The sequence below is a fragment of the Excalfactoria chinensis genome, chromosome 1 (genome assembly GCF_039878825.1).
Source record: "Excalfactoria chinensis isolate bCotChi1 chromosome 1, bCotChi1.hap2, whole genome shotgun sequence".
Classification (NCBI taxonomy): Eukaryota; Metazoa; Chordata; class Aves; order Galliformes; family Phasianidae; genus Excalfactoria; species Excalfactoria chinensis.
This window is the reverse complement of record NC_092825.1, coordinates 127,482,265-127,508,179: the sequence shown is the minus strand read 5'-3', so window position 1 is coordinate 127,508,179 and position 25,915 is coordinate 127,482,265. Positions and strand designations below refer to the sequence as shown.

Genomic DNA, 25,915 nt, shown 5'->3' with positions numbered 1-25,915 from the left:
AGGTGGGATGAATCACCCTCTGGAGGTGCCTCTCTCTCCTCATTGTCTAGAGAGGGAGTCAAGCTGACTTTTACTTATAGACATCTAACAGAGGCTTCTAACTCCTAGATAGCAAAAGTGAAATGAATCCCACCTTCCGCATACTGTACTTTAAGTAGTTCTCTGCTTGTAGTAAAGAGGATTGAAGGAAGATTTCTCTAAGTGCAAGTATGGTTTTGTTGCTGCTGGTGGGAATGCTTTGCTTTCTTCTCTTGCCTCCCTGAGATGCTGACAGCTCTGATGTTAATAATGGAGCACCAGTCAGGCTCCAGCGATTTTCAGAAAAAAGGCAAGTTATGTAATTTTTTGAGGTAATAGCTGCAGTCTGGGAAGAATTGGCCTGAAACTGTCTGAAGCTGAGACAATCTTCCATATTAAAGAGTTTAATTTCAGGATAATATTGCCATGCCTTGATTTTTATTATTTATTATTTTTTAAATCCAACTTATTTCATTTGTTGTGTTAAACCTCTCCATTTGTTCACAGTATTCTTTATTAGGTCAATTTGAAAATTTCAGCACATCATTTTCAAGTGTGAATTTAGGGAGAGAAAGTTTTGCCGTTTCTACAGTCATACTTCAGTTTTGGAAAGCACCCCACATATCTTTGTGTAGTGATAAAATAACGTTTTATGAATCAGACAAAGGATTTTTGACATTGACAGATAGAATGGCTGCAGGACCTATCAGCCCACGCTTTTACAACATTTATCCATGGCCTGGCTTCAACCATGTAAGTCTGTGTATACGTAAAAAAAAGCAATTTCGTTTGAGAATTTGCTTCAAACAGATATACATAAACCAGTCTTGAAAGGACAGAAAGACATCTTAGGATGTTGGCAAGACTTGTGATTTAATCATTTTGCCACTCTCGGTATTTTTAATGCCTCAGCTTCAAAAATCCCGTTATTACCTGATAACCACTGCTTTTACTATGGGTGAAAAAAAATAAAAAAAGACATTCCTAATGGTCTGGACTGCTGAGAAAAGTTCAAAAATACGAACTGTAAAAGCTCAAGAAGGTGGCAAGTGAAAAGAAGCAATTAATGTAACACTTAATAACTTCCAGGGGCCTGACAAATTCCTCAACCGTCTAGGCTGAAGTGAGACCAAGACTGTGTGGTCAAATTTGTACCTGCTTAATGGGTCAGACTAAACTCTATGCATCCCTCTAGGCACGCATCCTTTCCAAGACAGAGATCTCGCTGGATGACTAAACCTGAACAGAACTTCGTGAGGCTTAATATGGGGTTTGCTTTGAAATAAAGTCTTCAAATGAGAGTTTAAAAAGAAATAGTAGAATTTTCTGTCCTGAACATGGCTTTTGCAGAGGGATGAATTTCATCCTGAAAGAAAACAATCAAACCAAAAATCTTTCTGGAAATAATTAATTAAATAAATTATAAGGATCTTTGCAGTGTCTAAATTTGGATACTTAAATGAAGCGTCTAAGGTAGGAACTTTGTCTCATAGGGCTTCCTATCCAGTCAATGGAAAGTGAAAGGCAGTGCTGTAAAGCACCTTAGTGAAGTTTCTGCTTTAAACTGGCTACAGGAAAAGTCTACTCCCTTGTGTAAGGCATCTCGTAGTGTCCTGCAGGTCCTGATAGGTACTACAATGCAGATCTGAAGTTGAGTCCTATTCTCAGCAATATTAATTATTCAAGAGTCACTGACATGGGACTGTGCAAAGGACCATGGAAACAGTGTCCCAAGATCTATGTGGATATGGCTGTGACCTGCAATAATACTGCTTCTTGCTCAAGAAAATACTGGTTTTGCTCCAAGCAACTAAGTGAACTACTGAATGTGAAGAGAAAGTGGAAGTTTGTAAAGAGACAATTGTCCTCAGTCCATACATTTTAGAACAAACCTGGTAGTAAAAATAGTGAATTGAGTAAAGGCCAATACCTTCATCTACGATCTTCAGGGGGGCTGGCTGGGACTGTGCCGAGTCTGAGCATTCCTCCAGGACTACAAGGTGGAAGCTCTCCTCCAGTGAGACAGCTGCCATTCACACACTGCCACAAGCAGCTGTGCTCTCAAAAGTTTAGGAAGTTCAGGTGGTCATTTTGAGAATGAACATAAATTTTGATAGTCCTCCTTTACAGGAAAAAAAAAAAAGTAAAATCAAGTTTTTCAGGAAAAAAACGACCAAGTTGCATTTACGCTGTACTGCAGAATAAATACAAATTCTTTGTATTCCTTGTATTCCTTGGCACTAGTGATACTATGTAAACTTAGTAAAGCCCTGTCTGTATTAGATTGGCTTTACTGTAAGGAAGATCAGGTCCTGTGTTCTGCGAAACATAGTTTTGCAGATATTGGGTTAGAAACAATCAGTCAAGTAAGTTTAGTGACTGCTGCTTTTACAGTAAGCAGTCCAAAATCTGTGCTTGGCTTTGAAAAGATTGTTCAGGATGAACGTGCTGTTTCTGCAAATCCATAATCAGAGCAGCTTTGTATAAAGCAGCAGATTAGGAAGCATGCCATGGTGTGTGTGTGTGACCCAAAACAGGTGCATCTGCAAGGTAGAGGACCATCTTAGCAAAATAAGATACCACTGTGAGAGGACTGTCTAAAACATCTTTAGATCTTCTCTCCCTCTTTCTTATTGCCTTTTCTCTCTGTCTGAGCATTTACTTTCTATGCAAACTACTTAAAACTCCATAAAACCCACCAGCATTCTTAACTCAGAATGAGAGGGAGGTATCATTCAAATAAGTGAACTGTCTTTCACCATTCTAGATGCTGTAAGGTGCCCAAGGCATCTGGGCTGGTAGATCTAACAGTGGATCAATTCCCTTCTGGAGCAGGGGAGGGATATCCTGTTCTGTCCAAATGTCTCTACACTGCAGTGCTCCAGTACAGCCTCTCTGCATTTAAACAACACCATACCTTATTCTGGAATAATTTTTGCGTTAACTATCATCCTAAATTGCCTGCCACAGAGTGCTTGGTTAACAACCTAATCAAGACTTGCCTCAAGACATTATTTAGAATCATTAACAATAGAAAGGAGAGGCTAATGGGCATTTATAAAGGACTGTGCTTGGAAACACTGGCAACACTTTTTGGGAGCAAAATTTGGGACTATGTGCAAATTGCATTGTTTTAACTAGAACAGGATTTAAAATCAATGTTGCTAAAACAGTGATATCGGTTGTGTCAGCTCTGACAGAGCATGGTTTAACTTATATTGAGTTAAAAGTAAACCAAAATAAGCTGCTTGTAAGCCAACATTAATGTATCTACATAGAGTTTGTACTGAATTAATGAAACTGATTCTAAATCGATTTAAGTCAAAACAGTGCTAGATCTGTGTACAGACAAAGGTTTAATTGGAAAATGATTGATTGGATATGGATACTGTAGCCAGTGGTGGAGCATATCTGAGAGAAGGAAATCAGAATCCAAATATAAAATACCTCCAAGACTGAATAGATATGTCCAGGCAGCACTCTGCAATGCTCAGACATAAATAGAGGGAAGAATGCTCAGACTGCAAGCACTCACCTACATCTATTAGATAGGCAGATGATATAAACATAGCAAAAGGTGAGAATGCTGCATGGGAAAAGGGTCTAAACCACGATAAGTCTTCATGACCTTAATAGCAAAGAAATAAAATGCCACCTGGAATACTACAGTGGAAAGAGCAAATACAGTAGAACAGATCCTAGCATCCAAGACTTTTTTTTCCTTTTTGCTGCTCAAATATCCTCATGTGCTAGCATTTTGAAAGGGAAAAATAGTGCATAAAGCTTTTCCCGGTGTTGCTGGAGATCACCTTATTTTTAGATGAGTGCTGTTTTACTATCCACAGCCCTTCAAAAACATTGAAGATATTCTCAGCATAGTATGAGAATTGGTAAAAAATACAAATGCTCTTTTGACTCAAGAAGGGAATAACTTCATAATTTACACTACCTCTACTTGAGAAAAGAACAACTTCACTACTTATGAGTTATTGGTTTTCCCTCTTCATTAAGCATTCCTTGTTTGTGTTTCTATCTACTTAGTGCATGTTCTTCCCACTCCCTTGTCAATGCCCTTAGATACAAGGGATATATTTGAGACTCAGTGCACAAAGGACTTTCATTTTAATACACAGCAAATTAGAGTCGCTACACATGCATGTATATGTGGTGTACCAGACTATTAACCTCTAATGTGCGCTTGTCCTCCTTGGACAATCTTTTGCCCATATTGCACCATGATTTTTTTAATACTTGCAAACCAATTAATTTCTTTCTTAGATGGAGTTCTTTGCAGAATTGCAGAATTTACCAGTGATGAAATATGCAAAAGAAGATACCTTACAAAAAATCTGAAATATTATCCTTGTTGACAGGATGCTGAGTGATGCAAATTGCGTACAGTACATACAGGATAGTGGTTGTCCTATAAATTTTTCCATGTCTCTAAACAAAGGCAAAAATAGGTATAACTAGCCTGATACAGTTCAGTTATGTAACAGATTGAAGGTTTGGGTTTTAGTCACTGAAAATGTGATAAACAACATTGCGCATTAATGCAGAAAACAGATTGAGCTTTTTAATGGTACATCAAATAAGACTTTATTAGCATCTATTAGGTTCAACCCAAAGCCCGGGAAATAGCATTAATGAGCATCATATATCAGTCTGTCTGTTATTAGATAACATTATCCCTTAAAACTAGCAAGTCATATAGTACTTCATACTTTTTACCTTTATCTTTAGAATTAGCTGCTGACATCCTCTCCTGTTACACTGGCCTTACTATTAGTAATAGTGAACCAATTTATAAACCCATTAGTGACACTTTTTCCCGAAGATAAAAACAGTCAAAATTATCTGGCAGCAATTAATCTTAATGGCTGTATGCAGTAAACAGCAATGGGCTAATTCCAGCTCTGTCAGCCCCATCAAACAATCCCACATTAGGCAGCTTTTCACTGATCCATTAAGCATATTCAGAACAACAACAAATTCAATGCTGAAGGCATATGCACTAAACATTACAACAGTGATCTTCTGAAGCCATCATTATCTCTTAAATAGTACTTCCCCCATGTATTATCATTATGCTGTACATTAGAAATACTTTGATTAAACTCCCTTAATTCATAACAGCCAGCTGCAGACCATTTATGCAGTTAATCTCAACACAACAGCTATTGAGGAAATATAACAAATGAAGGCTGTAAACTGGAAGTCATTACTACGAAAGATACTGGTTTCCTGCCCTCATAGTGCAAAGTGCATGGAAAGATTGTGCTTTAGGATGACAGTAACACAGACTGAAACTACTATTGCCTATGAGAAATATCCTGCAATGTGTTCAGCAGGTGGTGTAGCCATGAAGGTGTGCGAAGAAGCAACCTGACAGACTTTCAGCAGGAGAAGCAAAAGCATCCTGGAGCCCCCTTGTCTGCAGGACCAAAATATAAGCCCAGACAATAGTCTTTTTGTGTCTTTGCTGGCTTCATCTGAAGCTCACAGGAATTTGTCACCATGAAAGAAGGCTTCTGATTTCTTCCTCTAGCTTAGGCTAGAGGAAGCTGAAGCTTGAGCTAATAACAATGACACTTTGAGAGACTGTAGACCTTTCAGTTTCCTTTTCTACAAGTAATAGATGTTTTGAGAATTTTTATTAGCCTATTTTCTCTTTAAGGTATAATGGGTACGGTGTAGCAAGAAAATTTGCATAAGGCTTTCCGTGGTGTTGTAAACAAATCAATATTATTGGGATAGAAGGGGGGAAAAAAAAAGCAGTATCCAATTTATATTTCCACTCTGACCTGAAATTCATACAACGTATCCTCATGCAATAACACAAAAATGGTAAATAGATAAAAGTTGATGGTGTTTTCTTAACTTTTCATTCTGATTTAAAAAAATAATAATAAAAAAGGGATTAAAAAATTCTTTCAGAAGTGTCCATGCTGCCATGTTACTAATCTAGATCATACCTTTTCTTAATTAAAACACACACACACACAAACCAACAAGAAATCAGTGGGATTTGGGTACAAAAAACACTTTCACAAATTCTTTACTTGTCAAGTGTAAAGAAACCATAAAAATATTAGTGAATAAGGCCTATGTGTCCTACAGTTCTTCAACATATATAAATAGTTTATTTGATTTTAAAGATGTAAACCACAGACACAGTGTCTACCTTGCAATGAAATGGCCAAATAAATAAAACTTCAATTTGGCATGGACCTGGCTGCCAGTTCTGATCTCAGTTCCAGTTCATAAGTCCAGCTCACTCCAAGGTGGAATGTGAAACCTCTGCAGCACCTTCAGGACTAGCACTGAGGAACAGGCAACGGCATGCAACAGGCAGCACCCTTCACAGCATCAGGACAATCTGCTTCCTGATACTCTAGTAAAAATGGAGGTGAAATGTCTCAATACAAATCCAGTTTTGTACTTCTGTTAGCTTCCAGAGCTCACACACTTCTGGAACAGGCACTATTGCATCTCGGCACCAATTCCCCTGTGAATAGCTTACACAGCCTGATGCTGTGTGCCCCTAAGCACAGAAACACAAAATCCACTGGCTTGTTTGTAAGCAAAGAGATACCATGTCTACACTCTTCAGATGGATGCTTCTATGCAATCTGTCTGGAGAAACATCTACATACCATAGTATGTGCACCAAGGGTACTGCAGGGTCAGTCTTGCAAAAACATATTCCATCCTGGCCATAAACCTTAGCAGTTAATCAGAATCACAGATGCTTACAGTATACCCTCTTTCAACAGGAGAAGAATGGACTTGTGTTTCAGATACAGATTTCATATGTAGGCTTTCTTCCTCCCTCCACAGCACCTTGCCTACAATCTTAGGCAAGTCATTTTATGTCTATGTGTCTCAGTTTCCCTCCAGCTAGTGATCTGGACAAGAAATGCACCTGGAAACCAAAGATTGTTTCCTAACATGGCAGAAAGTTGGGAAATTCAGTTTTTTGTTTGTTTGTTTGTTTGTTTGTTTTTTCCTTAGGCAGAAGCATTACTAAGCACAAGACCTTCAGGTAAGAAGGAATATTAGACTCCTTGTTCAAAATCAATGTCCCAGCAGAGTCTGGGCACTGAAAAGAAATGCAGTTTCTGACCTAAGGTTTCCATGACTGAAAATGTTCACTTAGGTGCCTAAATGTAGTTGACATTTCTTACTGAATGAAGTTCTCAGTGTTCCAGATGTAAATTATAGTTCATGTATATGAGCTATTAGTTTGGGAGAAAGTAGTTTTTCCCAGACTTTAAGATAGACTGACTTACCATTCTCTACAGCACACAGGAGGATGTGTGATGTGACAGTTCTAAGTCCTAAGATGTTATATGTAACCTTCTTTGCTGTTTCTCATTTTTATTCCTTTCCAAGCAATGTTTATTCCCTTAGAATGCAGATGAAAATGTCACATGCTATGCATTTTTACTATTTTAATTTAATTTTGAAGAAAGGATTTTTTTGTTTGTTTGTTTGCTTGCTTTTATTTAGTCTCCATGGTAGGTAACTTCTGATGTTTCAGAACAAAGCAAAAGATCTATGGATGTCCTCTACTAGAAGATGGACTGACAGCATTGGTCACCTCATGGTAAATGTATTTAAGTACCTAATTCTGGTAAATATCGAGAAAAGGAAACTCTGCAGAAGAAATGGAGTTCAGGTAAGAATGAAAAGTTATTCCCAGTTTCTGCTTGCTCATCCTAGTTCAAAAATTAGTTGTAGTTTTACTCGGCAACAATTTTTTTGGCTCAGGCTTCTTGTGACTGAATGTGAAATATATGGCTAAATATATATTGTTCAAATGAAGTATCACAGGAGTTACTCTGCTTGCTTTCCAGAGACCACTGAATAATCCTCAGTTTAGCCAACAGAGTTGCACAGCAGTGGATTTTTAAAGATTCCCATAATTCTGCCTAGCACGCAATCTAAGCACAGAGCTCGTAATGTACCAGCAAGAATTACGAACTAAAGAGAAAATACATAGCTACCAAGTTGGTTGTAGGAAATTAATTATTTTAATTACATATGAGTTGCATAAGTGGATTTTATTTCAAGTTATGGTTAGTGTTTCTTCTTAACTTGACAGTGTGTGATCAGTCAAATATGAAACTAGCTATATAATGTCTTAGTTTTTTGCAAAGTTTATATAATATCATTGAGAACCACCAAAGTATTTGGTCACACATATTTTTCATATTAATGGCATACTATGAAAGGATCAAAGCTGGTTTTCAAAAGAATATTGTTCTCTTTTGCCTAATCTAACTTCAGGTCACCCAGCAGTGAAAAGTAACTTGGACAATGTCCTATCAGTTTTACTGATAAAATTCCTAAGACGTGGCTTTGACTACCTCATTTGAGACTGCCGTACAGTGTGCATAGAAGTAGAGTGGACTGTTCACAGAATTATCACTATGTAGTATTAATAGGTAGCAGATGAACAAGAGATAGGAGTGCATCTACATTAAGACAAAACAGAGAAGAAAAAAAATACTTCTCACATTTTATTGTGTTCACTTATTTGAATTTCTTTCTGCATTAAATTTTCCACTGTAAAAGCAAAATGAAACTCTGACAGAGAATCCAGAACTGTCCAATTTTATGACTTTTTCCTGTTCCTCAATCCTTCTATATACTTTGAAGATTTATTTATTTATTTATTTATTTATTTATTTCCAATGGGATTATTAATGTCTGCAAACTTTGACTGGGTTAAAGTGTAAACTCCCTATGCTGATAGAACATAAGGAAACTGAAACTAATGATTGAAAGGATTTAAATCTCCAAGGGGCAGAATATGAGCACAGAAATAGAGAAGTGATTTTCAATCTTTCTGAGCTGGCAGACAATCTGAAAATATTTTTAGTGGACAGGAATACCCATGCAGCATATTTAAGCTCTCAGATAATAAAACAGCTTTTTCAGGGACCACTGACAGGAAGCCCAAGGGTCTCAAAGGGTTCACAGACCATAAGCAAGAAATCACTGAAACTAACAATACTAAATTATCTACCCCATTCTTCATTTGTCTCTTAAGTCTGCCATGTTGTTATCAATCTGTCATATTAATTATCCGTAGTTATAATACGTATCTAGAAATATCAAAGAAACCCGGAGAAGTAATTTTATTTAATTTCATTAGATCTTTCCTAAAAAAATAAAATATCATGAAGGAAAGAAAAAAGAATAAAATAATAATTATATTCATAGACAGTTTGTCAGTAATTTATAACCAATTTATCAATGACCATGCAGCTGCACTCCCTGTAGCTTTTTTATAAAAAAAGCTCACATAATGCTTGCATAGTCTCTGAAAGCATAGCGTCTTAATAAAGGAACAGGAAGCCACCAGAGTAATTAGAAAGGTATATTGTAGTGCATATAATGGTAGAAGGATGTTTGTATTATAGTCCAACACATCATTAAGGATACAATTGTTATTTAATGTGGCACAATCATCTTTCTACTCTTCATGAAATCCACTTAAGTAATTACTTTTCTTAGCTCATTGGCTCTATGAACTGACAGTTTAGCAAAGCCTTACGTGTCTAAAGAAACACTGATTCTCCATTTTTATAGCACTCCACCACTTTTTAACAGCTTACCTGGAATAGCCATTTTCTTTTTTGAGAAACTGGATGGAAAACTGAGGAGGAGAGAGGGAAGCTGATGGGAGGTGGAGGGGGGATGAAGGGAAATTAATGAGAGAATGGGAAGTTAAACATCCACTAAAAGGGTACAGAGCTGTCTTAAAAAGATGAAAATATTAAATGAAATGCCTCTCTCCCTTTTTCCCTACAGTGTACCCCTTCTCCCTGGTCCTGTTTTTGGAACATATTCTTGAAGATATATTACACTAAACCAATTAGCTGTTGCATTTACAGAACATTTCATCATTTGTGTATATGTTAGCAGTAGAACACAAGCTCAGTGGTGCTGCCCCTTGAGTTGCTTCTAGTCTGTTTCCATGAGGATTGCTTTTACAGAGCGCAATTTTCAAGATTTTGGAGAGTACTGTATTTTGAAAGTTAGTGGGGAACATTAACTAACCTATTATTTTATTTTCCTTTCTGCACTTATGACGGCAATAAGATATGTGAGCAGACAACACCACCTACTTATACTCAAAGCTCATTTGTGATTTTTCCCCCCCCCAATCCTGCATATTTTAATATAAAGTTCAAGACTATTTAACAGAGCAAGTCCAGGATTTGGCAAACACAGCACTGAGGTGCAACATTTAAATTGCTCATCTGTATGCTTTTATTTATTTATTTATTTATTCCTTTTTAAACTTTAAGCTCTCTCTCAAAAGATGTTGAAGTCTTTGTTTTTACTAGCATTACAACAGGGTAAGTCTGAAACACCTTTATCTGATTTGGTAGATCTATGTTTGATGCTCTTTGTTTGAATAGAAGTGTCAGCTGTATTTTACTTTATTATATAAAAAAGTTTCAGAATTTAATTAAGGGTCAAGTACCTGCAGTAGATAAATGCAACAGCTAAAGCATATTTCTGATCTCTCTGAAGACTGCAATCATGAAAATTATTATCATTGAGTAAAACTGGTCTCAATGATGGTGACTGGGAGATGGAATCTGTGTTAGTCAGCCATAATTTACATAATAATGGGTTCCGAGTTTTCATCAGCACCTTTTGTTTGTACAGTGCTTACTGCTACAGTAAATTGTCAAAATGTCATTCCTATCCAATCAGCCAGAAAATATCAACAGTAAACAAGGCACGAGAAGAAATTCTCTGATTAAAAGTATGGTGGAGGAAACAGTAAAACTGAAGACACTGATGGCATAGCAGTGTTCTTCAGATACTTTCAACAACACTGTTGAGCAACTCATGAAACTTACTATTATTTTTTAATGAAGCAAAGCCACAAAAGGAGCGATGTCATTAAAAAATCTCAGCAAACAGTTAAATAACTGATTTGTTTGCACTTATGTTCGTCATTATGTGTTTGTTTCCTCTTTCATGCAGCAATTGCTTTTCCAGGCAAAAGATATTAAACTGAAAGTTTCACTACAGGCAGCTGGGTAGCCACAGACTTATGAGAACACTGTCCAAGAGCAACTCAATCGAGGCAAACATTGAGTACAAAGATAAAATGCTGGTCCAGATAAATCTCTCTTCTTTCTCTTCACAACCTCACAAAACCTGATAGAATTCAGGTTGAAATGAATTCAGTACAACTTTCAGCCACTCTCTAAAATTCACAGAAATGAAAGGAGAGGACAAGCATGAATTAGTAGCAGTGTCGGCATTATAGCATTTGTACTTATATACTGTATTAAAAGTTTCACAATGTATTTGAAATAAAATGGATAAAGTGGCACCCTGCCAAACACAACCAGAAGCCACCCTTGTGTGGAACTGAAACATTTGGCTCAGATAGTACTTAATTTATTTTCGTGAAATGACACGTTATATAAATGTATCTTTAAAACAGAGAGGAAAAAACTTTTTTTAAAAAAAGTTCCTTTGTGTAGTGGTTCATAGAGGTTGACACAGTCATAATCTGTATATAAATGGAACAAAAACCAATAAACTTTCCTCAAGGAGGCCTTCCAGCCCTGTGCTCTTAAAAATCTTCAAAAAGGATGTGATCACGCTGTTGAGTCACCACAGAAAAGACTCACAGTACCTTCTTTTGGAAATGAACAGGAGTTTAAAAATCTATTGAAATGAAGTGTTGACATAAGGAAATATTTTGTGGAGCTTTCAGGTTTCTTTACTATTCACTTTATTTTACTTGGCTACTTTTAATTTTTTTCCACTTCTTCTCTTTGAAAATCCGGCATTGTCCCAACCCTTTCGATTAAGCAGCTTGTCTGAATGAAAGCACTGTGATGATGTGGCGGTGCATCAATAAACAGGGTGCCTCTCAAAGCAGGACAGAGCGCTGAGAAATAGGGCTGATCACTGGTAATTACTTTGACACTTCAGGCAGTACAGGGAATTAACTCCTAGGACTTGGGGCCGAATGGAGAGGTAGTGGTTGATGTTCCACACTGTGAATGCATCGGTGCCTGAACCCATTATGAGTTTAAATGGAGATGGGAATTCACTATGTACATTTCCTTTTTCCCCTCAGTTAGGAATGTGAAGCAAAGTGCACAAAATGAAAATAATTCGGGATGCTGACCAGGCTGTGTTGCTATTTTTTTTAAGGTCTTTACATTCATTTCTCATTAAAAAATGAATAATTGAATAAAAGGATGCCTGTAGCAATCATATTTATGGGAATGCACCCATCATGTTGAAGAAGGCACCCATAAGCTAAGTTAAGGAAGTGGAATTGCTCTAAGGCAGACCTGCAGACACTAAGGTACACAAAAATACATAGCAGGAGGGAAATACAGCTAAAAAGGCAACTAGTTAGCAGCTGCCACTATGACCTTTAACTGCATCCATGGTAACTGGGCTAAAGATGGAGTTCCATTTTATTATTCTCACACCCACAATGTTAAGCCTATGAATCCCATTGCAATTTAATGGCTGAAATCAGAAGGCAGATCTGTGTTCATTGGACCAGTGCCGACATCCTCTTAGCTAATGAGTGCAATAAACATTTTCATGCCAGGAAACCAATGCAAGTGGAAATATTATGCCATGCAGAAATTTATCCCCCAAACACAAAGAAATGGTCAGTAAAGTCAGTCCTTTATGACAATTTGCATATAGTATATTTTTTCAGGTTTTAGGCCGTGCATCTTTGAGGAAGATTTTTGACTCATATATTGTTTAATAATGTGGCATGCAACACAGTTCACTTTTTATGAAGAACTGTGGGAAGAATTATGTATTCCAGAGTTAATGACTGTTACTGCCTCCAATTATTTTCTTAAAGGAATCTTATGGTTTTAAATAGTATTTTTTTTCTTTTTTTCTTTCATGAACCTAAAATGTATTCTGTCCATTTGTAAGCTATAGGCAGTACCACCAGCTGAGCAAGACAGTAAAAAAACAAACTGCTTCAACAACAACAACAAAAAAAAAAACAACAACAAAAAAGGGCTTTGTTCTAAATTTTTTCTGTATTGTAATTTGACTCATATAATTTTCTTAAGGATATCAGTGACATCTCTGCCATGTGAGCATATAGCAAGACATATATCACCCTTTCTTCGTCCGAAGAAACAGAACAATAGTTGAATGTCTCTGTGCTGGATGTCTTTGAATTCTCAAGCACTTCTACCTCTGTAAAGTTTTGTGGCAACCTGTATAATTGATTACCAGATGTATGGAGTGGAGCAAACAATTGGTTTGTGAACTTTTACCTGGGAAAACCAATTCAGCCTGGAAATAGCCAAAATTATTTAAAAAATTATATATATGGCGACTTAGTCACTTCAAGCCTTTCAGTGGCTTTATCTGTTTTCCTTTTCTTTCTCCCACATAAAGAAGGAGTGTTGTTCTAACAGCACAACATGCTGGGGTGAAGAAGAAAACTCCGAATGCATAAATGTGCAGCTGGAAAATGAAGGTCACCAAAATCTCCTTGAACTCTTTGGTAAACCCACTGTATTTGCTTCAATGCAGTGCGATCAAAGACATAAAACTACATTAGTAGTTTCACAAAAGCATCGTGTGAAATATTCCTGCCTCTCACAGCTCACTTACCCCTCTATCATAAAATACCTAGAATTTTATTTTTTGTTAAAATGTTAGCCTGGCATAAAGAGAGAGGTCTTAATGACTTCCCCTGACAAGAACTACGTGTACTTTTTTTTTCCTTATGGAACACTGCCAAATATCCTTTGTAATAAAAAGCTTGAACTATTTTGCTAACAGAAGCTGCTTGTTCTGGTAACTGTAAAGGTCAGATAGAAAATAATTTTGGTGTTTCTTATCGTTTAAAATAATGTCACTTTTTATCATTAAGGTAACATTTTTTGGACAACAAAGAAATAAGAAAACAGAAGATGTTGTACCCTAGACCACCAGGTACACTATTTCTAAAATGACAGTAGGTTAAAAAAGCTGTTAGCCAATTATAACAAAGACTGGAAATGTCACAAAAGCCAATGAAATCTCCCTAGTAACATTCAGAAATAATATGCTTTGGATCATGCTGTATATTAAATGACAACTGTCAATTTAAAAAAGAAGTCCTCCAAAATCTTTGATGTATGACAATTTAGAAGTTGAAACACACTGTTCTTACCATTTAATATCTTTGAGATAAAAAGCTTTTGACACGTTAACTAATGTGAAAGAATAAGTGCTCCTCTCATTTCCCTAACACAATACTGGACTACACTGAGTAGCTTTCTGTGATGAATGTCATAAGAAGTAAGGTGGCATATACCCTTTTTATTTAGTTAAGAACTATATGCATTTATGTCTATTACATTACATAATAATAATGTGAGATTTTGTATCCTAAATATTATTCTTTGATCTCTGTTGCACTTATTTCAGCTAAAACGGGCATTTGAGTAGGCACTGCTCGTCAATATTATCTAATCTGCTTTTCTGGCTATGGCTGTAGTACTGCATGATTCACAGAAGTCTGTCAATCTCTGAAAGCACAGCCCTTCCGGGATGAAAGGTCTATTGAAGTATTTTACTTCTCATTTCTCTCTCTCTCTCTCTCTATCTTTTTTTCTTTTTTTTTTTTTTTTTTTTTTTTTTTTTCCTTTACCCTGCATGGAAATCATCCATAATCTCTGACCTCTGGCACCTGGACTGAGTGGCTCCCAGAACATCAAGGAAAGCTCTGTGGTGCAGTGCAGAGCAATGGTGATGGACTCCTTAGTTCTTATGGGCCCCACATTCAACAGTGGCAGTGAGCGCTTGCTCCTACTCTGTCAGTGTGTCTCAGTGGTTGTGGCAAGAATCCAAAACCGTATATCTCTTACTGGGGCTCAGCTGGAGGTCTCCCACTGTAAGGACGTGAGATTGTACCCTACCAACTTTATCTGTGTAATGACTTCACCTGCCACTGGAACAAGAGAGCTAAATGATAATGTTTAGACAAATGACATGATGGTGCCTTAGCAGAAGCATTTAGGGTCCAAGTTTTGAGTTGTCTAGATTAACAACCTGTCAAAAAGGAGACTAGGTATCTAAATAATTAGTAGACTTTTGGATGTTTCTGCTGGTCTTAATGAGTTGTTATTGCGTGTGCTCACTGGCTCTGCGTGGATGGTGTTTTGTGGCCCTGAAAACCTCACAGTGGAGGCTTACCCTATTCAGATGTTGGCAGAATCTGTCTGGAAATGATTCAAAGACAAATCTGCCTTCCAGAGGAAACAGTCCTAGGGAGTGTAGACCCCACCAACTGGTGCCATGGGACTGTGGGGAAGAGATTAGACCCTGCAGATCTTATAATTAACAGAACAGACACAGTCTAGGAACACACACTGATCCACTGCCTTGGATCAGCTGTGGACTTCAGGATTTTTTGCTAAAGAGATCACCAGTTAACCATAGAAAGACTAAGAAGTGTTATGAACTTATTTTGTAAAGATTTACAACCACATGGTGCTCTTTAGAATAACACAAAATAACAGAAAACAGGGCAGTGCCTTCTGACGCTGAAAGGAAAGAGCAGAAGACAGAAAATACTGTTGCTAAAATGTTGGCTGCACAGTACTTCTGACAGTGAGGATTTTGCTGTTGTGAAACCTTGGAATAGTAGGACCTCATTCTGTTATGCAAAGGATCTGTTCCAGCAGAGTGGGCTCCATTTTCCTATGTAGGACAGGTACTGTCTTTAGTTGAGGAGTAGATGAATCATCCAAAATGACATTACCAATAATGAGTTTCTGTTGACAAATATGATACAGATCTAAGCTATGTATATCCCTGTAGAACTTATAAAGTGCCAAACATGAATTCTAGCAGTGAGATAAACCAGTCAAAAATACATGATAAGCAGGGCTATAAAACCAACATGTTTGACTTTTACACAGACAATATGACCTATATATAGTGAAGAACTTTCAGAAAGTTGAGGTGGTAAAACTGCTTGCTATGATATTGAAAGAGTAGACTTCAGAATAAAAGTTTCCAATTTGAATTTGAAAAAAGTAAATGTATATTTGTATTTATATATATGAACTGTGTGAATAACTGATTTCATGGTGTGTGTGGGGGTGGGGGGTGGGTAGAGAGGGGTGTTGGCAATCAAAGGGATGTTTTTAATGTTGGGTAAATCAAAACAGAGCATTTCAAAATTTTCACAGGATAGAAAAACAAGCATCTTTTGATGACCTTTTGCATTTTTCTTAATTGCCCAGTGTGTCCAAGTACACAGGTTGCAATGAAAGTAATTCCTTACTTGGAAACTACAACACGTACAAAGAGCACAGTAACATTATTTGATAGAGCAAAGTTTCAGCTACAAAATACTATTTTTCAACATAGTCACCATCATTAATTATGCATTTTAACCATTAATATAGAAGAGACTGCATGTCACACTTGTAAAGATCTGTACTAGTAGAGGTGACCCACTGTTGTCACCACTGATGAAATGCACCACCCACCTCCTCACTGTGCTCATATCCACTGTTTGGTCTCCATAAATTTTCAGCAAGCATCCATGAATGTCAACAAGTGCCATTTTTTTCTGCATGGAGGAATTCAGTGACACACCTTTGCTTCACCTGCACTTCCACGTGACAACATTCTGCCAGAGTGCCCCTGTGCTGCCATTTCTTGTACAATAAAATGTAATATAATGTTGGCAGGAAGATTCAAACTCTACTGCAATGCCACCAACATCTGTCTCTGACATCATGGGCCAACATCATAACATAGGAGGCATTACTTTCAGAGTAGCCTTTGTACTTAGTCAAGACAGTGTAACTTAATAAGAGGGTTCTGACTAGATTCCTTTAGTTTGGTGCTTAAGACATTTCCTCAAAATGTTGTATTTTTATTCTCAATCAAAAAGAGGAAGACTACAGTCTTCTGTTCCCATCTCATGTGTGACTACTATAAATAAGAAAGCAGAACTCTTTTTCTGACTTTGGCATGACATTTAAATCTTCAAATTCTGCTTGTCTTACCATTACTGATCCAGCTCATTCCAGATTTTTGATTATTTCTGATTCAGTGAAACCAATGTTTTAAGGTGCATTAAATATTCCGAGGTTAAAAAAAAAAAAAAAAAAAAAAAAAAGTTCTGTCTTACTTGTGTTGCATAAAGACAGCGAAGAGAACTCCTTAATTAGTAATCAAAGATGCCATTAAACAACAAAAACTAATGAAAAACTAATGGTTTATATCCTGAAGTTGGCGGCACTGCATAACTGTTTAAGGATTCCTAGAAATCCTGACATACAAGAAAGCTATATAAGGTGACTGGACAATATTACTCATCAGACCCTTTTACCTGCTGTTATTCTCACACCAGACAATTCGAAGATGACATAAGATGTTTATTCTCTGAGTTCACAGAAACAGGTACCAGAGAAAATGACTGCAAGTTTCTTATTAACAGTCTAGAAGTTAGCATGAAATTACTTCCTGTAACATTTATGAGTAACTCAGTGGTAGACAACAAAGAGAATATTGAAGGGATGGAAAGATAGCCTAGTAAACAAAGCCATTATAAACAGGGTTTTAATACTGACCAATTCTAAATGTACTTTCTGGAGACAAGGATGAAAATGACAAAAGCAAATTACTGAAAGTAATCACTTAAACACAAGTAGGATTTGTACAAGACAAGCAACTGAACACTAGCTCAGAATGAGATGATAAAGCCAAGTACAACAAAACCTCAACAACGCAATTGTTGAATGGTCAGAAAGGAAGCAGGACAGCTGATCATTCTGTTTTAACTGAGCTAGAACAATGCTGGAGTCTTATGTTAACTCTGTGGTTCAAGTTTTTAGAAAGATTCAGCAGAGCTACTGGACATGGTAGAAAGGAGATACAGAAACATTTTGAGAATGGGAGAAAACCTTTCTTGTGTGAGATTTAAAGAGTTGGATCTTTCTGTTTATGAGGAAGAAGATTGAGAGGAGGCTTGCTTATGGCATATATACCTTCTCAGGCAAAAATAATAGATATGAAAGGACTCTGTAATCTAGTGGAGAAGGGCATAATAAGAACCAAAGGCTGGAGCCTGAAGCCAGATGAATTCAAATTGGAAATAAGGCACATACTTTTAATGCTGATAGCTATTAGCTATCAGAACACATTATAGAGGGAAGTGGTGGATTTTCCATCTCCTGAGATCTTCAAATCAAGATTAGATGCCTCTCAGGAAGATATACTTTAGCTGCACAGAAACAGTTTGGCTCAAGGTAAAGATAACTATGTGAAAGATAAGTGCTCGTGATCAAGAAGAAAGCAGATTAGATGATCTAAGAGTTCCTTTTTGCTTTTTATGCTACGAAAATCTGAAAACATGCATTATGTTTCTGGAAGTTAATCTGAATTTTCCACCCCAGGTTTAGCCCAATCAGATTACTAGTGCACTGAAGTGAAATTCATAGCCCATCCCTCACTCTTTTATGTCTGTTTGCAGGGTTCACCTACAGGAAAGTCAGGTTTATTGCTGTTTGCTTTTCCTTGGGATTCTGCTGAGGCAATTCATTATGTTGGAAAAAATTAGAGGACTAGATACAAAGATCTGTAACCGTTAACTAGATTTTTATTCTCGATTAATTTTTCCAAGAGATCAAAAAGGGTATCACTGTTTCTGGCACCTATTTCTAGAACTGAAGTATTACAAAATGAAGGAAGGTTGTGTTCACTGTACCATTTACTGACATCATCTTTTATATGACTGTGTCTTTACAGTGTTTACTCCAAAGCTACTGGCAATTAATGAAAAATCCTTGCTTCATATGTGAAATCAAGGTGACAGAAAATGGTTTTATGACTTGCGGCAATCACAGATAGATAAAATGTTGAAAATATCTTGTTATGTTAAATGACATTCTTTGTGAAAAGATGCTGTGTAGTATACATGGTGAAACAACATGGAAGTATCTGTTGCCTTCTATCAGCTGATATCATTCAGCTATGGGAGTTGTGTATCAAAATATATTTCAAAAGACCACACATTATTGATGACACTAACAGGAAAAGCAGGCAGTACAGAGAAATCTCAGTTTTGGGAATATGATGTGTTTACCTCAGATATGGGCCTAAAGCTATTGGTTTAAAGCCTGATTTTACAGTAAAATTTTGATGGGTTGAATAGAAGAAGATTGAACAATACTATATAGATAGCAAAAATCTGTATGTAAAAAAGACTGGATTAACATGCTAGTGACTAAGTGGGAAAGAAAAAAATAATTGCATACTTAGAAATAAGACGAACACGTGAAATTATATTGCAAAATGACACGTTTATGAACAACAGTTCTATGGTCACTTAAGACAGAAGTCATTTTATTTAACTTTAGCTGTCAATGTCTGAAATTGTCACTGTGGATTCCTTGTACTGCCAATGGAGAGAAATAGGTGCTTTTAAAATATGATTCAGCTGACCTATTTTAGCCATCCACTTCTTCAGGATGAGATGAATCACACCCTAAACGTGCCTATTTCTCTCCATTGATTATGAAAGGAGTCCAGGGTGACAACCTCAAATGTAGATGTCTCATTTATAGATTTTTGTATTTTCCCAGATGAATCCCACTATTAGAGCCTATAGATTCTGACACGTCTTCACTTTTTTCCATAATTTCTTATTGAAAAAACAGCTACTATGGAGAAATAGAGGAGATATACATACATTTGTATCAGGTGCAATTTTCTGTTGAAGTGCTGGAAAATTGACATTATATGTGTCAATTTTTGACATTTTGATGAAAAAAAAAAATCAGCCCCCAAAATACTTCAGCTGAGAAAGAAACTATTTCTTTGTAGAAATACTGACAGGTGGTCTCATGGGAGTGACAGGTCAGTGCTTCAGGCTTCCAATCTCCACTATAGGGCAGAATATCTGCCCGGCCTATATGTTCCATGAGTGATCCAGGTTTCTTCTGTTGGTGATTCTGGTGATGCCTCTTGGGATCCTCGTGGTGATGAAAAATCCCAAGGCATGAGCCTACCAAGCAACGAGCACCAGTTAGATGAGATTGGGAGCATGAAGTAGCTGAGTTATACCTTCTGTGCAGTGTCAAAGCAGCATACTTTTAACACACCTGAAAAAAAAAAAAAAAGAGTTTTGGCAGAATGTTAGCAAATTAATGTTTTATAGAAATAAAGGACATTCTTGAAAAAGTAAGAAGTGAGAAATAAATAACTTCTCAACATCCAGCCCAGTTATGCAGTTTTCAAGGAAAGACAGATTGTGGGTGTATGTTTATTCCTCACTTTTCTTAAACATTTCAGTGCTATTTGTAACTTTGTAAGTTGAGCAAAAGGCTCAACTTTGCCCCATAAACTTTGTCAGAATTGTGGTCAGATATCACACCCCTTCCCATCACCAATCCTCTGTTTTCTCTCTTCCCATCTTGTCATGGAGAGGTGAACTGTACTAACTTAATAGTAATTTTGCCAATATAAAGCTAGCAAAACAGACTTCCCAGTATGGAGGAGAGCTCTGGACAATGCAAGCAAATTAGATCTGCTTGGCAGCTTATCAAATCAAACTCGAGCACAAAAGATTAGGAAAGTTCAGAAATATCTTTGAATATAAAAGTTTGTACACAACATTTCTGGAGATAACATCCTGTTCAGCTTACAGAGGTTGCATTACTCGTACATAAAATAATAGTACACTTTTTTAATGGTCTATACAAATATTTCCAGTCGAGAAATCAGAGATTCTGACTCCTAATTCCAGCTGGGGGGAACCAAAATATCAGTGTTTCATTGATATGAAAATCCTCAGATTTAAGGAAAAGACCAAAGGCTGGATTTTCAGTTTTCTTCAGATAGCCCTGCTTGTCATGCATCATTTGCCAATAAAACTAAGGTAGAGAAACAGGCCAATCTTAGTTTTATCAGGAATTTAAACTCATCTGCTTATAACAGCATTTGATAAAAGTATAATTAAAAAAAAAAAAAAGACTGTAAACATATATATTATACACAACTAAGAAATATGTCCGCCAAGAAAACTAAAACATTGGATAACCTCCTCATTTTAAATTGACATAATGTAGAAATACACATATACACATATTTATTCTTATAGATGTCACTTGTCATTTTCCTTTGATGTTTTGTACCCTCTGCTCTATAACTTCCAAGCTGCCACAGACATCCCAGTTCCACGTCTTTCCCATGAGTGGCCCTTAACCCAGTTCCATTTTTGCTCATCCTGGTGATATCCTTTGTCAATACAGCATGAGATTCACTGCTCAGAATAACTGCATCGTCTCAGACAAGATATCTCATATCCCCATCAAATCTCTTTGTATTTTATTTTATTTTATTTTATTTTATTTTATTTTATTTTATTTTATTTTATTTTATTTTATTTATTTATTTTATTTATTTTTAACTGGCAATGCCCACTACCTGATTACCTACCTAGGAGGGCAGGTTTTCCTACCTGCTTCCTAAATCGCCACCTCACTTTCCTTTCCAAGCTTGTTCTTCTTTGCTCCATGCTCTTATATTAAGGCCTGATCTACTTGCTCGTTTGATCTCAGCCTTCTTCAGCTTCCTCCCTAGAGTTTAGTCTGCTTGTACTCAAAACAAGATCCAACAATTCAGTCTTCATAATCAGAATTTTATTAGGCTACTAGTCAGAATTTTTCATTTTTCCTCTGAGTTCCAATCTCTCCTTTGTTTTTTTCACACCAAATATTGTGGTTTCCTTCTCCATGCTGACAAGATATCCTGAGTACAAAAAAAGATAATATAATTCCTTGCTCTCCATATTGCTCATTTTGGAGACAGGCTAACTCCTTTTAATGGAACAGACTGGGGACTGACCTAATGGGAACAGTTTTGATGAAAAATATTGGTAGTCATGAAGGCTAATGGCATCCTGGGCTACACTGTCAAGCCTTAATTAATGGTATACTGAGAAGCAATTGTTCTCCTTTACTTGGCCACATCCAGAAGCTGTTTTGGGACTAATTTTGGAACTGACACATATTCAGTTTTGGGAAACCAAAGGAAGTGATACTTAAATAAACTGGAGCAGAAGAACTCCCTGCTGGAAAGGACTTGGGAGTACTCGTGGATTGCTGGCTGTACATAAACCAGCAATGTGCCCTCACAGTCCAGAAAGCCAATTGTATTCTGGGCTGCACCAAAAGAATCATGGCCAGTAGGTGTTCCTGCCCCTCTACTCTGCACTGGTGAGGCCTCACTTGGGTTACTGTGTCCAGATGTGGAATCCTCAGTACAGGACAGACATGGACCTGTTGCAATACATCAGAGTAGGACCACAAAAATGATTCAAGGGATGGAACACCTGACCTAAGAAGACAGGCTGAGAGAGATGGGGCTGTTCAGTCTGGAGAAGAAAATGCTCTGGGGAGACCTGATAGTGGCTTTTCAGTAAATGAAGGAGGGCTATAAGTAAGAAAGGGCTAGATTCTTTAGTAGAGTCTGTTGTTACAGGACAAGAGGAAATGATTTCAAACTAAAAGAGGGGAGATTTAGATTGGATACAAGGAAAATCTTTTTTTATGGTAAGGGTGGTGAAACACTGAAACAGATTGCCCGGAGAGGTGGTGGAAACCTCATACCTTGAGACATTTAAGGTCAGGATGGGCGGGACTCTGAGCAACCTGATCCAGCTGTAGGTGTCCCTGTGTAATGCAGGGGAGTGGGACTAGATGACCTTTAAGGGACCAACTCCAACTCAAATGATTCTATGATTCTATTAAAAGCAGTGAAAGATTTTTAATATCAACCAAGGGGTAGAGCACACTCTGTATCAAAAATGCCTGCAGCAGCTGGGCCTATTCGAACTGTAGAGGTGGCTGTGGGGGAACCTCAAAGATCACTTTCAACACTGATGATTAATCTGTTGAGAAGGCAAAGCTAAGCTCAAGAGGACACAACACAATGCATTTAACCGGAGTGTGGTTCTGACTAGGTATGGGGAAAACTTTTTCTTAGTATGAATAAAATTAAGCACTGGAGTAAGATGCCTAGAGAGGCTGTGGAATTCACCTTTGGAGGTTTTAAATACCTGGTAGGACAAAGTCACGAGTAAACTGAATTTTGAATTCTTTCTTTGACCAGATGGTTGAACTACAGACCACTTGAAGACCCTTTTCATGCACAAGATTGTGTAATTACATGAAATCTAAGCTGAAAATGCTTTCCCAAAAGCTTTTCAGTTGTTCAAGTCAGGGTGGGTTTGGATTTATATAAATACTATGTATCCTTTTAAAATTTCAAGCCTTTGCTCTCAGGCACACAAAACACAGCATTTCAAAGGAAAGACTGCCAGAATTTTTTTTTTCATGTATACAAAATAAGATTAACTCCCTGGATTCATTGTTGGATATTATTAAGTTGTTTTGTCTGAAATGTTTGAAGAGGGGGAAAATGAGGTCTAAGTCAAAGTAGATTTTAGAAAGTATCTGGTTTTCAGACTTGCTGTTACCCAAGTTGCTGATAACCCATCACAACTACAGTGGAAGCTCAGCTGCCTGCAATACCAGCTAGACATCACATGATGAAAACTAGGCAAGCTGCCAAATACTAGGTTTGTTTTTAGTGGGAATATCCTGGTTTGGCAAATCAAGCCATAGACCTGAATATACTCTATTTCATAATCTTTTCTCTATGCACTATGTATTTTAAGTGATTTTGTATGAAATGACTAATTTTATGTATTGGCCAGTCGTAAAAATTAAGCCTGGAGTCAGCTGTATTCTTACAGTTGTATTAAATAGAAAATCACTACAATTTTCCTCTGAGCTTCTCTTAATAGTTCAAAATACATAGCACTTTGCTAAGAGATGAGTGATATCTAGCAAAGTCAGTAGAAAATTATTACAATGATACATCTAGAATTAAAAATAGAAGGTCGCCACTAACAAAGCATAAAAAGGAAATGGTTTGTGTTTTGTCTTATTTTATAGAACATGTAAGTGGAAATGTTGATCAGTCTTGGAAGGTAGGTGTTTCTGGGAGAATAACAAAAAATTGAGCTGTACAGGAATGTAACATAATCAGAAGTATCTCATAAACTGAATACATATTTAAAGAGAAGCTAAAATATAATAGCCTACATTGGTAGTTTCCCAAAAGAATTCTACCAATAAGTGTAGAGGGAAAGCAAGGGAAGACACTTGACTGAGTGTATCTGAATGATTAGCTATGACACAGGGAGTGCTGATTAAACTTCTACATGATACACAAAATGAATTTTATATATGGGGGATCCTGTAGGAATGATAATGTGCACTCTAAACTTGACAGCATTTTAATTCCCATACAATTTCTGTAGAAACCAAGGAAAAGGTAACCAGTTTGTAAAATGTTTCGAGTGAGCAAAACTACGGCAAAAGAATCCAGATAGGCTGACAGATTTACACGCATCAGCTCTGTGGTCTGGAGCAGGAAAAGGAGTACCTTATACTAGAAGTGTCATGTGAGAAACAGAGTCTGGAAGAGAGGAGTGTAAAACTGGTAAAACTTCCTCCATTAAACCTGCCAGATTTCTTCTGGGTTCAGGTTGTTGCATTGTTGATATGACAAATATTCACCTGCAAATTTAATGAAGACTGAAATATGTACTCCATCAAGAAATTTGTTGTCCTTTGGAGTTTCAGCCAATTTTTACAAAAAAAATGAGGTATGTCACGGCCTCCTCAACTCCTGTTGAGTTTCTCCTTGAAATACAACTCAGTAGAGTTCTGCTTATTCACACCAATATCTTATCCATTTCTAACTAATCTCAGTTCAGATAGAAGGATTGTGTCAAGGTAGTAGTGTCCACAGTCTTTCCTCACTTGATATTTCTAAGTGACCATTGACACTGATTTGTTCCTGCAGTTCAGGAGTTTTGGGGCAGAAGTAAATGATGGCATGCTTTGCCCCTGGGTAAATACTGCTCATGTAACCATCCACACTACTGCAGTAACTAGCCAGACCACTGTTTCCTGAGGCCCAGATAAAAATATTTCCTCTACCACAACGACCCTAGGGGAATAAAAAAGAAATAACAAAACAAAACTGAACTTTCCATGCAGCCCTTTTATTTTAAACAGCCAGTGTTATATTTCTGCCAAGCTTAAAAGGTGTTTTTGATTATGTAGCTTTCAACTACCATGGAATTAATATAGAAAAACTTGTGTTCTTCAGGGAGCCCTGTCATATATCTGCAAAATAAGGTTCTTTTTATGTACCTACACATTAACATTGACATTCATTCCCTCATTTAGTTAATAACACTTGAATGTTGTTTCCTTTCATGTAGTGATTTTATTTTTAATTTTTAATTTTATTCCTAAATTGATCATTTGCTTTAGATGGAGTTAAAGTTGGAAATTTTCAAGATTCATCCAGCAAAATAAAAACAAACAAAAAGAACAATACCAATAAGGGGATCCTTTTTTTTTTTTTTTTTTTTTTTTTTTTTTTTTTTTTTTTCCTTGTCTTATGGTTTTTGGAATCTAGGACCAATCTTTCCCAGAGAGCTTTGAAAAAAACACAGGGTAGAACACAGGGTGGAAAGCAGACCTCTTGATTTTTACTTGAGGGGAGAACTTTCTAACTTTTTGGATTCTTTCTTTCAGTGACTTCAAAGCTAACCTGCTGGGACTGGAAACTTGCATATCTTTAGGACCTTGGTTGCAACTATAAATAGTTGTGGTTCTTAATGTAGGTATGCTTGCTGGAGAATCTAGAGCATGTATTACATGTCCGTCAAGGAGTTGAATTCCAAAGAAGGAGAAATTAAAACTGCATTAGTAATGCTTAACTTTAACAGCCAGATAAAAGATATATGGTAAAGGAATGCAAT

The 25,915-nt window shown here is 36.9% G+C and overlaps 1 protein-coding gene across 1 annotated transcript in view; it reads right to left on the bottom strand.

The window, feature by feature from the left end:
• LOC140262845 (uncharacterized) overlaps positions 1-1,968 on the bottom strand; it is an 82,905-nt gene extending 80,937 nt beyond the window's left edge. Inside the window, exon 1 of the mRNA XM_072357486.1 lies at positions 1,949-1,968. The gene's annotated coding sequence lies outside the window, so the exon portion shown is untranslated. The remainder of the gene's footprint in view (positions 1-1,948) is intronic.
• Between the last annotated feature and the right edge of the window lie 23,947 nt (positions 1,969-25,915).